Genomic DNA, 13,771 nt, shown 5'->3' with positions numbered 1-13,771 from the left:
TTAATGATGAGTAATAAGTATGTCAAATGTCCAATGAATTTGCACCTCACAGTCTTTGCTGTCAACATAAAATTTTGCAAGGCCGGATGTGAATTTTGCAGTAGCTTTGTGAAAGAAGATGGGTGTCGCTTTTGTCAAACAAACCAACCTGTGTATTAAAACATTCTATGTTTGATAAGCCTTTTGTCACTAACAAGTCTTGATTAAATTATCATCATGCAAAACATGGACTTCGCAGTGCCAATGCCAATATTGATATTGACCTCACCTTGGCCACCCAGCACAGAAGAATTTTTTCTTTTTATTTGACTTGCAACTTTTGTTCATAAACCTGGTCTTGTACATATTTACTCTCTTACTCTCTAGTACCTCATACCCACAGATACTGGAAATAATCAGGCTATCACATTTCCTCAATATTCATCCAGCTATGATTAGCTTTCTTATTTGTAAGATATGGCATTTGTGTGAACAATTCAAATACACTACTGGCAAATAATGATAATGCAAAAAATTAATTTCAAAATTACTTCCTGTGTTTACACAATGGCTTCCAAGACTAAGTTTAATTTGATGGATAATACTGATCAGACAACTCACACACACTCTCTCACACATACACAATAAGCATTTGCCAGTATTTTTCTTATTATGTTGACCAGTAAAACAATTGGTAAAAATTGCGTCTATTCATAAATGACAGAGGCAGTAGTCTTTTTGAACAAGTTATTTGATTCCATTTCAAATCATTAATATATATGAATACTCTATTTGCAACTTAAACTTAGAGAAATTATATGTCAAAATGAATATCTACCCAGTAAGAGATTTAATTGCATTTTCTCCAATAAAATTTCAGGACACAATTTTCAGAGGATTAAATGCTCTTAAATGTCAGGCTATTACTATGCCTGACACCAGTCACAATTTATAAACAAATGGAGAGCCAGGGCTTGTGTCATGGGATGCCACAAAGTAGAGTGGCAGTGAAATGGTGAGGTTTCTACCATCCTCTGATGTATCACTAGGGGAAAACTATGAGACACTGACTCCAAGCAAAAGCTGATTCCAGAACATAGTTTTGCCTGACATAAGGATGAAGAGATGATCCTAAGAGACCTTAAGGTAGAAAGCTTCACATAGTATCCCAGAGTCTTCAGCACCTCATTTTTAACTGAATAAATGGTACCTACTCCATTACTATGAAGATGAATGAGAAAGCATGGAGTGGTTAGTCCCACGCCTGGTGTATAGCAGGAATTTAACAAACATTATTTTCCTCCTCTAATTAAAGTTAAATTAGCCTTAACGCTCTTCTCAACCTTGAAGTAGACAAAAGATCCCTTTTCACAAATAAACTTAGTACAAAAACCACTGGGCTAGGAGTTTGAGAATCTGGGCTCTAGTTCAAGAAACTAACATTGGTGAGAATTTGGTTACCTCATTTTCTCTCTTTGAGTTTGTGTCACCACCTGTAAAACGGGGCTTCAACAATTTCACCTGTCCACCTAGTTTGGTCATTCTGAGCCCTTCTGGATTCTTGAGAGCCTTCCCTAATAAAGGATGTTATTGAAGTGGAGAGTCTGGTATTGTCCTGGTTCTAGTAGGGTCCCTCAAAGGGATCATTTACTACAAGGAAAGATTAATAGTAAAACGTCTTTATCTCCTCAGAATAGTTTTCAGGAGACCTGTGATGGAAATCCATAAGGCCTGGGAGTGAGGCAGGAGAACCAAGAGACCCCAAGTCTATTTTCTATTATCTACTTAGGTCTTTTGGCCATCATTCATCTCTGCTCCTCTTCCTGGCACACTCCTTCCATACCTTGTCCCTGTGATAAATTCCTTTGTGATTAAACTTCAAATGGTATCATAAGGAAAGGAGATATTCCTTATTCATCACAGACTGTGTTTGATATTCCTTCCTCACTCCCACCACCAATGCCTCACACGTTATAAGTTTTCAATACATATTTTTAAATAAATAAATGATATATTAGGTACTTAAAAAAAGAAGTAAAATGACAGTGATTTTTTGTATTGCTCATGTTAGAGCCCAGTAGGGTTTTTGGTAGATAGGATTCCACAGAGTGATACAGGGATCAAGTTTCCTTCTATTTGTGGCTCTGTCATTTCTTAGGGCTTTAGAGTCTTCCACTGGAGTCTTTGAGTTAGATAACCAGCTAGAGAAGAAATAGCAAGTCAAGAATATCATAGGAGAATTTGGGCACCAACCCTGGAAACGGTGTACATCACTTTTCCCAATGTTCCTTTAGCCAGAGCTGTAAATATATGTTCACAACACTGTGGCAAAGGAGGCTAAGAAATGTAGTCTTGTGTATCCAAGAAGAAGAAACTGGATTGGAGACCACCTAGGAAATCTCTGCCACATAAAATTGTGTGCACACTGTACTGTAATTTTCTATTTATGTAACTATTTTGTTTTCTAGATTAGAAATTCCTTGAGATGAGAAAAAGTGACTTACCTATGGTTATGTCCTATCACCAGACACAAGGATGGGTGCTTGTGTTTGCTGAACTGAAAGCTATTCTAGAAGTTTATTTCCTTAGATATCATCTATTCAGTGAGTTGGGCATGATTACCATTTTTCAACATTTCATATCCTGATATTTACACATGAATTACAGATAGCTTGGCATCTCCCTTATATAGATAAAATGCAAGTCAATTCAATCAACACTTATAGTGCATTTACTATGAGCTGGGCACTCTGCTACTGGCTGAGAAAATACACAGTTATTGCCTAAGATTTCAGACCTCAACGTGTAATGGGAGACCACAGAAAAAGCAGAGTGACTGCTGTACTCAGACAATGGCTTATGAGGTGACCCGCATTTCAATAGATGAGTAGGAGTTTGCCATGAAGAAAAGGGATTGAATATTCCAGACAAATGGAGCAAGATACACAAACCCATAGGTGTAAAAGTGAAGGCACACTGCACTGAACAATGCCAAGTGCTAGAGCATAGACTAAATCAGAAGGAATGAGGAAAGAAGACCCTGTTCAGGCAGATTAGGACTGTTATGTACAGGGCCTGGTGTGCCACATATGCAAATCAAACAAACATCAAACACAGTGTTCCCCTCTATTCTCACTCAGTGTGCAATTGTTAGCATTGGTAATCAGCGCCTCATTCTACATTAAAATAACCACAAGAGGAAACTCAGTCTTTTGCCACTTAAGTAGCTCTCCACTGCCTGAAAATAAATTTCACTGGAGCTGTATTCTCTAGACCTGTATTGAATTTAAACTCTAGCACTCTTACTTAAACATATCTCTGGACTAACCAGCATGAGACAATATACCCAGCTATGCATTGCAGGAAGATTGCTGAACAGACACCATGCACTGAAAATTCGCAATGTATTGTTATGAAAGATCACTGAGTCCCACACTGGCTTGAATCCCTGCAAAGAAAGGACCATGCAAAATATGTCCAATGCCCAGTGTTGTTTTGTAGTTTCCCACGTTGTTTGGGAGCCAACTAGTGTTGGCTTTTTTTGTTGTTGTTTATTTTGATCTCTCTAGGAGAGATAGAAGAGGGTTAGAAGATCTTGCCAGTCATTAGCTTCACATGCTGATGATCCAGGACCACAGGCAGATGGAGGAAGGGGCTGAGTAAATATCCAACTTTTCATCCCACTGAGCTAAACTGAGGAATTTAATTTAATGCACCAAATAATCATTCATTCTTAGCTGGTATTTCAATGGTTCTTATTCCTATTAGCTACTATATGTTGCCACACACAATAAGAAATACCTCCACCCCAAACACTCAGTATTTATGGGCATCTCAAAAGATTCTTATACACATTAACAAATCCAATAGGTAGTTCATTCAATGCTATGCAGCATGCATTATTGTTATCATCCTTCTGCTTTCTTCTGTTTTGGATGGGGAACACCTTGTCCTTCAAATCTACTCTGTCTGCTAAGAACTGCTAAGTTGGAGGTAAGTGCGATGAGAAGGAATCAATCATGCAGAGGGGAGTGTTTGAATTGGCCTGGAGGAGGACGTAAGAAGTTACTGGGATGTGACATGAATAGAAAGGGCTTTCCATGGGGAGGGGTGGAGGAATTTGAGGCAGAGAGCAGCCACACGCACAAAAGAGATGGGTACAAAAAGATATGTCAGGTCCAGAGTGCAGCAAGAAATTCGATATTACTGGAATGTGATGTATAGAGGAAATGAAGCCAACCAACTTTCTGTGATGCTATCAGAACAGACTTGGACACCTTGGTGAGAAATTTTGGTCTATTCTGGGAGTAACGATGGTCCCTGAAAAATATTAAGTAACATTAGGTAAGTAGCATAATCAGAATTGTGCTTTAAAATAATTGTTCAGGAGTGAACTAGGGTGGAAATTATCTGCCTAGTATTCTAGTATTGCAGATGGGCAGGGGGAAGTTATGACTAGCCAAAGTCCCTGCTCTCAAGAAGCTTAGACTCCTGGGAGAACAAGTATCTTCAGATAATGTGGAAGAAGATACAAAAGAAGAGGAGAATCCAAAAATCACAATGCACTCCTTGTGTTCAGAAATAAAACTCATTTTCTACAAAATGTCCTCCTACGTAATATGGTAGGCTGCAGTGATTTTCAAAGTCTTTATTCAGCCTAGAACTCCTTGCTCAAACAAAAGTTAGGTGGAATCAGTAACATAGAGGTCAAGGAGAAGAGGCTCTGTTCTGGTAAAAAGTAGGGTAAGGAGGCAGAAATCTATTCTTTCATGCTCCAGTCCCAATCCTGGATTGGCTTCTTATGCCACTTACAGCTCAGCAGAGAGCAATTTGAAAATGATTGATCGGATTAAGGGAACTTGGACTTTGCAGTCCAGGAGAGTTGAGTTTTAATTTTAGCTCTGACATTTATAGGAAATGTGTTCTAAAACAAGTCATCACATTTTTCCAATCCTCAGTTCCCTCATCTAAAAATAAGGGCAATGACAACTACAGTCATGTCTCACTTAATGACAGGGATATGTCCTGAGAAATGTTTTTAGTTATTTTGTCATTGGGAAAACATCATAGAATGTGTTTACCCAAACCTGGATGGTATAGCCTACTACACGTCTAGGCTCTGTGGCATAGCCTATCGCTCCTAGGCTATAAACCCGGACAGCATGTTACTAAACTGAATTCAGTAGGCAATTGTAACACAATGGGAAGTATTTTGTGTATGTAAGCATAGAAAAGATAGAGTAAATTGCGATATTGTAAGTTAATAAAACCACCATTACATATGCAAACCATCATTGACTGAAATGTCATAATGGGACACATGACTGTACTTCTAAGAGTTGTTGTGAAAAATCAAATGAGATGATGTAAAGGTGATTAACAGAGAGTATCTGAAACTGAGTAAGCACTGAATGAATGATAGCCATCATCATCATCATCGTCATCATGATTTCACATGTAATTAGCAAAGGATTTTCTAAAAGGGAGACCAGCTTATCACTCAATCCAGGCTAGCCAGTTGCATATTCTTTTGATGAAGTTACCAGGATCAGTTCCTCAACTGTAAAATTCCAGGAAGTCAATCTCACCAGCATACCTCAAAGTGACCAAACTTTGATGGATCAACTGCAATAGCCAAACTCATAAAATAAGAATATGCAGATTGGTTACCAATATAAAATGTATAATGGGATAGAGACCCTTCTAAGAGCAAAAATAATTGGTTTTGCTATTCCAGATACCTCTTTCTAGTTAGGAGAGCTGAATGTGCTTCCAGAAACCTGGTCAGCATGCAGAATAGCTCCAGTAGGCCTCAGCTATATGGACCCTTCCTGACCCAGAGTTAGACCCAGTGAACTGATTACTAGAATCCTCAAGCTCACCAGGTACTGTGCCCTTCATTCACCCAAACAAGGCCTTTGGTAGAGTACAACAAATACTGATGACCTCTTACCATATATTCAATTTAATGACCTTAGATGTCAACTATGAATTGGTCATAGTTCTAGATGGTTTAGATACGCATATTAGCCAAGTTAAGTAAGGCTAGCTGCTATGTAAACCACCTCTATAATCTCAGCAGGTTAACACCATAGACCTGCTCACAGATCTTGCTCACATAATGGTCATTATTTCATGCTCACATAATGGTCCAATGTAGGTTGGGCAATGCAACTGGGTAGCTCTCCTCTAGGCAATAAGTCAGGTATCCAGGTGTGTGAATCTGCCATGCAGGTGGGGGACATGCTGCATGGGAGATTATTAAACCTTTCATGGTCAAGGCTAGAAATGTCATACAACATTCTGTCGACATTCAGTTGGCCAGCACCAAGGCACATGGCTCTGAGGAGGCTATGAAATGAGCTTCCTTTATGTGTCCAAGAACAAGAAATGAGGTTGATGAGCTAGATTCTGCCTCATAGTCCCTCAGATCTCTTTCCTGGTTGGGCTTACATCAACTATCTCTTTTCCCGGCTTCCAGGCAGCCCATGATTGGTTGAGCCTATCTTTACTTCAAAGTGATAAAGGCAGTCCTGTTGAGTGGGACCTGGCTGAATTTAGTGACAGACTATTAACAACCTGAACCTGAATACTTTGGCAAGACTTGACATTTCCATCCATTTATTTGGCAGTGCATGGACTATCCACCTGTAAAGGCAGGTCACTTCCAGTCACTCTCAAAGGGTCTCTATTTCCAAATTCTTGTAATATTTTATGCTATCCTCTAAAGACTGACATAATTTACTTGCTTACATGTTCCTTTTTTTCTGGAAGGCCTTCTGTCATTCCATAAAATAGTACAAATATCTTGTCTGCGTGCATTTCTTTCTCCTTGAACCTTCCACACCATAACATCCTTTACATTTTATTGTCATTTAAACTTTTAATCTCTGAGATAGACAAGGGAAGGGACTGTGTCTTGAACACGTATTTCTTTATTCTTAGCATCTAATACACTACCTAAAATATTAAAGGCACTGAAATGTTCTTATTTAATTAATCATTTATTTACTTAATTTAGTATTATTTCTTGAATGCTGATTGAATGAATGATAAATGAAGAAAAGCCAGGTATGGTGGCACTCATCTATACTTCCAGTTACTCAGAAGGCTGAGACAAGAGGATAGCTTATAGTCAGGAATAGGAGGCTACAGTGAGCTCCGATGGAGCCTATTAATAGCCACCACACTCCAGCTTGGGTAACATAGCAAGGCCCTGTCTCTAAAAAGATAAACAAATAAAAATTTTTAAAAATAAATAAAGAAGATAAAGAGAGAGTATAGTTGTCATTCAGCCTGCTTTAAAATTTCCAGACTAGCTTTGGAATTTAGAGGAAAGAAACAAAACCCTCTAGATGGCTTATTGATTCTCTGCAACAAGTTTGGTGGTGAATCCGAATATTTTAATTGCCATTTTGTGAATGAGAACACTGAAGTCAACATCATACTGTAGGTCAGTAGAAGAGCTGACATTTCAACTTGCATCTCTCTGGCTCGAGCCCACGTTCTTTCCTCTCATGAGACCTCACTGCCTCCCTTCTGGTGAGTGAAGCAGTATGATACCCTTTCTACTCGTGTAGTTCTTTAGGGTGTCCAAGGCATGTCACAGCCAGAATCTCACTGGTACTGGCACGGCAGCTGTCACTGGGAGGATGCACTGAGCCCCTGCTTTGTGACAGAGCCAGCTGTCGAAGGCAGAGCCAACAGCTTCTAATCAAAGGGAATTCTGAAGAAAAAAAAAAACCTTCAGCAATCTTCTGGGGATTCTTCCTATCACAGTCCTTGGCAATAAATAATACATGAAAAGAGATCCGCTTATGCGAAGGTGGACTTCAAAGAGGGTGGGGTAACAGTGCTCAAACCCACCACTTGGCGTCTGTGCTGTCTGCCCATTCCAGAAGTTAATTCACAGAGAATAGCATGAGGGAATGCCTGCCTCCCTGTAGCTGATTCATGGGAACTCCGAGCCTGCATTAACAGGAGGGAACGGCAGCTTGCTAGTCTTTCAAGAGCATTTTCCCAGCCCCAAGCCTTAGAGCTAGGCCTTGGACCGCTGCTGTGACATGTGTTCTGAGCTAGTCCCAAACAAGCACAAACACAACAGCCTCCACTGATCAGTGCAGCAGGGCTGAAGGATGGAATCCAAAGCATGAACCCTGAGAACAGAAAGTCCCAGCACTCGCTCTGTGTAAGTTGCCATGAACTCCAGCCATGCATCCTGTGGCCAAGGATGGGTGGCCCCCGAGCAGGAAACTCTTTGGCAGCCTCCACTGCGTGCTTTGCCTGCTGACAAGAGCACACCCTGGCCTTGGTTATTGCCCTTATAAAACAGCTCAAGGAGGATGTGAGCCAAACGTTTTAAATGTGCCTGGAAGAAAAATGTTAACTATGAATCCACACGGTAGAACAGTACAGTAGAACTGCAACAACACGCAGCACTGCTCTCAGAGAAGGGGCCAAGGAGGAAACTGCAACTGTTGCCCAGGTTTCCTGTGGCTTTTCCTCTTCCTCTGGCTGGGGCCGGGGCTGCTCTGAAACCCACTTTGCAACAGAATCTGAGAAATGGGCGCTTTTGTGGCTGTAATTAGAGTCACAGAATTTTCAGAATTTTCCCTGTTAGGGGAGACTTTAATCCTCCAGTGTGCATGTACATAGAGACAGAAATTGAAGCTTATAGAAGTCATCATCAAGGTCTATCCTTTCTTACTAAAATTCATTTTGCCTGTTTCCAATCCACATTTTGCAAAAGAAAGTTAATGCATGTAGGATGTCTTTCATAATCGGTACCAACTATCTATCAGGCAATGTCTTAGGTATTTTTCCCATAGCTTATTGAATCTGCAATACAGCCTTAGAAAGAAATATTATTACCTATATATTAAACAGAAAGAAATAAAAATTGTAGGTGTGTATGTTCCAATAGCGGCAAGTATTGGAACAAGCATTAGATCCCCAGTGTCCCTCACCCCAAAGCCTGTGTTCTTTTCATTGTGCTAAAATGCCACTCAAATGTCATTTAAGAGACATACAAGTGTCACTTACACATAAGTGTCTCATACGTTTTTCTCTAATAATTTTTTTCTCTAATAATTCTAATAAAGATATTCAGTGGAGGTAATCAGAATGATCTTTGAATACCTCCATCAGGATAAAACCTATTTTGTCCTACTTCATGTTGAAATACCAGAAGCACTATAAGAAAAAGGACAAGAATGCCCACCAGTGGCATTAACATTTATTATTATTTTTTAACACTTTGGCCAATAAAATGGAGCAAAAATTAGAAAAATAAGGCAAGAATCCTGCTTTATTCGATAATTGATTATGTAGTGTAAAACTAAGAAAAATGGCTGTAAAAACCTCATAGGACCACTAAGAGAACTCAGTAAATTAGCCAAATAAAATTTAAAATCAAATCAATGACTTTTCTACATAACAGCAATCTCCATTTAAAAGACACAATGGAAAAAGATTGATTATACTTGTATTAATATATACCCCTAAGTACTTTAACAAAATTGTGTGATCTATTTAAATGAAACCAGAGTTTTACAGATTCTCAAAAGAAAATTTTACAAAATCGAGAGGTTTTAAGTTTTCAGATGAGATGCATGAACAAGGATGCCAGATCTTCCCAAATTAATACATAAATTTATCATGAGAGTAATAAGGTTTTTACATTAAAAACATTGTTGTGGAGTTATTCAGAAAAGACTGAATAGATGAGTAAAATAGCTAAGAACAAGTATAAAACAAGAGAAATAAGAGAGAGTCTGTCCATCAAAAGATATATAACATTGCAATCATTAAAACAGGATTATATTGTCACAAGACTGGATAGATCTACCAGTGGAACAGGACAGAAAGTTCTAGAATGATCATAAGATGATATAGAACTTAATATATGATCATAATGGAAGTAGCAAAATTAAATGCAAAATTCAAAGGTATAATATTCACCATATAATACTGGCAAAAGTGGCTAAAAATATGGAAAGAAATAAACATTTACTTAATCCTAATATCACATATCTACCAATTCAAATTCCATATGCTTTCCAGATTTATGTTAAAACAAAGAAAACAATTATCAAAATATGAAAATTATAGTAAATATTTAAATTATAGTGAAAGCAGGAAATAACTTCTTTAAACTTTTATTTTCAGGGGTATATGTGCAGGTTTGTTACACAGGTAAACTTGTGTCACAGGAGTTTGCTGTATACAGAAATAACTTCTAAATCTAAAATAAATGCAAAAAATCAGAAATGATAACACAAGTCACAAAAAAGACACTTTGCAAAAAAATACAAAAGAAGAAAAATGTGAAATTAGAAAAGCATTTTCAATGAATAAAAACAAGAGCGTAATACTTTTATAGATATACGTATAGGTGTGTGTGTGTATATATATATATAAATATATCTCAGAAATAATTTTTAAACAATTTCTAATACCCATTAGCATAATCATACTAGTAGCTATGCCTTAGCCCGTTCTCACCAAGTGGAAACATTCACCTGGATGCTCTGTATTTATCATTTCATTTAAATTTCACACTATGGCATTGGGTTATTTATGCACACAAAATGAGAATCCTAAGACAATGGTTATTTGCAGAAGGTCACACAGCTGGGCCAAAAAGAGAAAAAATCAAAACCTTTATATACAACTGTCTATAAAGGTCTTATTTCTAAATATGACCCTATATAAAAGTGGCCAAAAGTAATGAGTACCTATGTCAAAGAGGAAGAAAAGTATTTGGTTAACAAACATTTGATTAGTGTTTAGTCTGCCAGTATTCAACATTAAGAGACACCATTTTTAACTATCAAATTAACCCAAAAAATGAGAAATAATAACAAAACCAATCAATGCTGGTGAAGCATTAGCAAAGGCATGGAATCAACTTAGGTGCCCACCAATAGGGTACTGGACACAGAAAATGTGGTACATATACATCATGGAATATTATGTAGCCATAAAAAAAGAATGAAATCATGGCCTTAGCAGCAACATGGGCACAGCTGGAGGCCATTATTCTAAGTGAATTAACACAGGAACAAGAAACCAAATACCGTGTGTTTTCATGTATATGTGGGAGCTAAACATTGGGTCCTTAAGGACATACAGATGGTAACAATAGACACTGGGGACTACTCGAGGGAGAGAGAGGGCAGGGGGCAGAATTTGAAAATCTACCTATTGGGTACTGTGCTCACTACATGGGTGGTGGGATCAGTCATACCCCAAACTTAGCAAGATGCAATATACTCACGTAGCAAACCTGCATGTGTACCCTTTGAATCTAAAATAAAAGTTGAAATTATTTTTAAAAAAATACTAGTAAAGGTGGATTCCACTTAGCTGTAGAGTCAAAAATGTACACACCTTTCTGGAAGAGAATTTGGCAATATACATCAAAAGTCCTTAAAAATGTTCTTATGGAATAACTCTACTTCTAAGCATGTACACTGAGGAAACCATCAGAGAAACTCATTCAAATGTATTCACAAGGAAATTCACTGAAGCACTATTTATAATTTATTTACTTAAAGAATTGAAAGTAAAATTAGTTAAAATGTAAAGTATCCAGAACATGGGTGTGGTGGGCTGAATAATCCCCCTCACCCCCCAAAAGCATCCAGATCTGAATCCTCAGAACCCAGGAATATGTTACTTTACATAGCAAAGCGGTCTTCGCAGATGCAGTTACGGTAGAAAAGGGGAGATTATCCTGTGTTATCTGGGTGGGACCACTGTCATCACAAAGGTCTTTTTTTTTTTTTTTTTTTTTTTTTTTTTTTTGAGATGGAGTCTCACTCTGTCTCCCAAGCTGGTGTGTAGTAGCACGATCTCAGCTCACTGCAACCTCCACCTCCCAGGTTCAAGCAATTCTCCTGCCTCAACCTTCTAAGTAGCTGGGACTACAGGCGCGTGCCACCATGCCTGGCTAAGTTTTATAATTTTAGTAGAGACAGGGTTTCACCATGTTGGCCAGGCTGGTATTGAACTTCTGACCTCAAGTGATCCACCCACCTTGGGCTCCCAAAGTGCTGGTATTATAGGCGTGAGCCACTGTGCCCAGCCACAAAGGTCTTTATAAGAGGAGACAAGAGGACAGAGTCAGAGTAGAGGGACAGGAGGTGATATGATGACAAAAGCAGAGGTTGGAACGATATGGGGCCACAAGCCAAGGAGTGTGGGAAGATGGAAAAAGTAAAGAAATGGACCTGCCCCCAAATATTTTAGAAGGAGCAGAGCCCTATCAACACCTTGATTTTAGCCCACTGAAGCTGACCAAGGACTTCTGTCCCTCAGAACTGTAAGATAATACATTTGTGTTGTTTTAAGCTACATTTGTGGTAATTTGTAACTGCGGCAATACGAAACTAATGCAATGGGCTACTGAAGCATCACTAAAAATCATAGTTTTAAAAATAAACAATGATGTGGGATCATTATCAAGAGAAATGCTATTGGAATACAAGGATTATGCTAGCTGATGTAGATGTTAAATCATGTTTCAACCATCACCAAGATTCAACAGATAAAATATTCCAAAGTGAGGTAAAGGATCAAAATGCAAATTTCTAAAGGAAATGGTTACCAAAAAATTACATGACTCTTTAATTCCTTGCCCACCTCTAGAGTATGAAAAGATCCAGTTTTGGAAATTAAGAAAGAGAAATTGGGAGGAAATTTCTTTGGAGAGACCTGCTGCTGAACGTGAGTACCTTTCACACTACCAAGTGTTTAAGAGTGTGTGTGTGTCTCTCTGTATTTAAGAGGATGATGCTTGAAACTGATCTCAAACCCATTGAGAAGAGTTTCAACAGGACCACCTGAAAATCGGATGTATGTTCCTTGCATTTGGGAGTCACAGAGTGGAAAATCTCGATGGAGAGGGCCAACTTGGCCAGCTGTTCTGGGGGTGGGAGTCAAGAAGAGATGCGTGTGTTGGATGGCAATACTCCTGCAGGAATAAAAAAATGTATGTTTCCCATGGACCAAAGATCAAGAGTGAGGGAGAACCAGTCTGGGGTTTCAGTCCTGTCCAGCAGTACTCCTGGAGAGATGTTCCTACATTGTGCACACTAGAGGCCCCACTAGAGAGAAGCTGAAGGTAGAGTTGGTTTATGGAGGGCTGAGTAAAGAAAAAAATAAGGACTGGGAAAAGAGAGAACATGATCAGCATCAAGAGACCTGCACATCAAAGCTCCTGGAGAGGCATGGTATGGGGCAAGAGTGTCCTGAAGAACACATAAGGCAGTGAGAGCATGGGCTTTAGAGATCCGCCTGATCCAGAGAGTAGGAAGTCCACCTCTGACAGGGCTGGCCACGTAAGAGACTTCTAGCTCCTCCCCTGACTCCAATCCCAGAGGGGTGAGAAATTGACAAAAATTGGGAGAGAAGAGCAAAAACTGAGAGTGGAAGCTAACCACACTCCATGGGCCTTCTTCAGCTTTTCCTGTGGCTGTCAGCCTAGCTGAGGAAGTAGAGAAGACCATTTTAAATCAAAATCAAAGTTTCAATGATCATAAGGGGCTTGGAATTGTAATTTCTGAATTTCAGTTACATATGTTGAAAAAAGGACCATGGGATCTCTTAACTCTTAGGAATGATCTGAAAAGTAATGGGATGCTCAGTGTTTTATTAAGGATAGGGGAAGAACTGTCTCTTCTAATTCATTTTAAAGAGACAGTGAAAGACACAAAATAAGTGTGCTTTGTAATTGTATCCCAACAGTTTCTCTCGTCCAATCCAAGAAACGAGTTATATCACATTTTTT

Source organism: Theropithecus gelada, chromosome 15 (genome assembly GCF_003255815.1).
Source record: "Theropithecus gelada isolate Dixy chromosome 15, Tgel_1.0, whole genome shotgun sequence".
Lineage (NCBI taxonomy): Eukaryota > Metazoa > Chordata > Mammalia > Primates > Cercopithecidae > Theropithecus > Theropithecus gelada.
Note: the sequence above shows the minus strand (reverse complement) of the source record.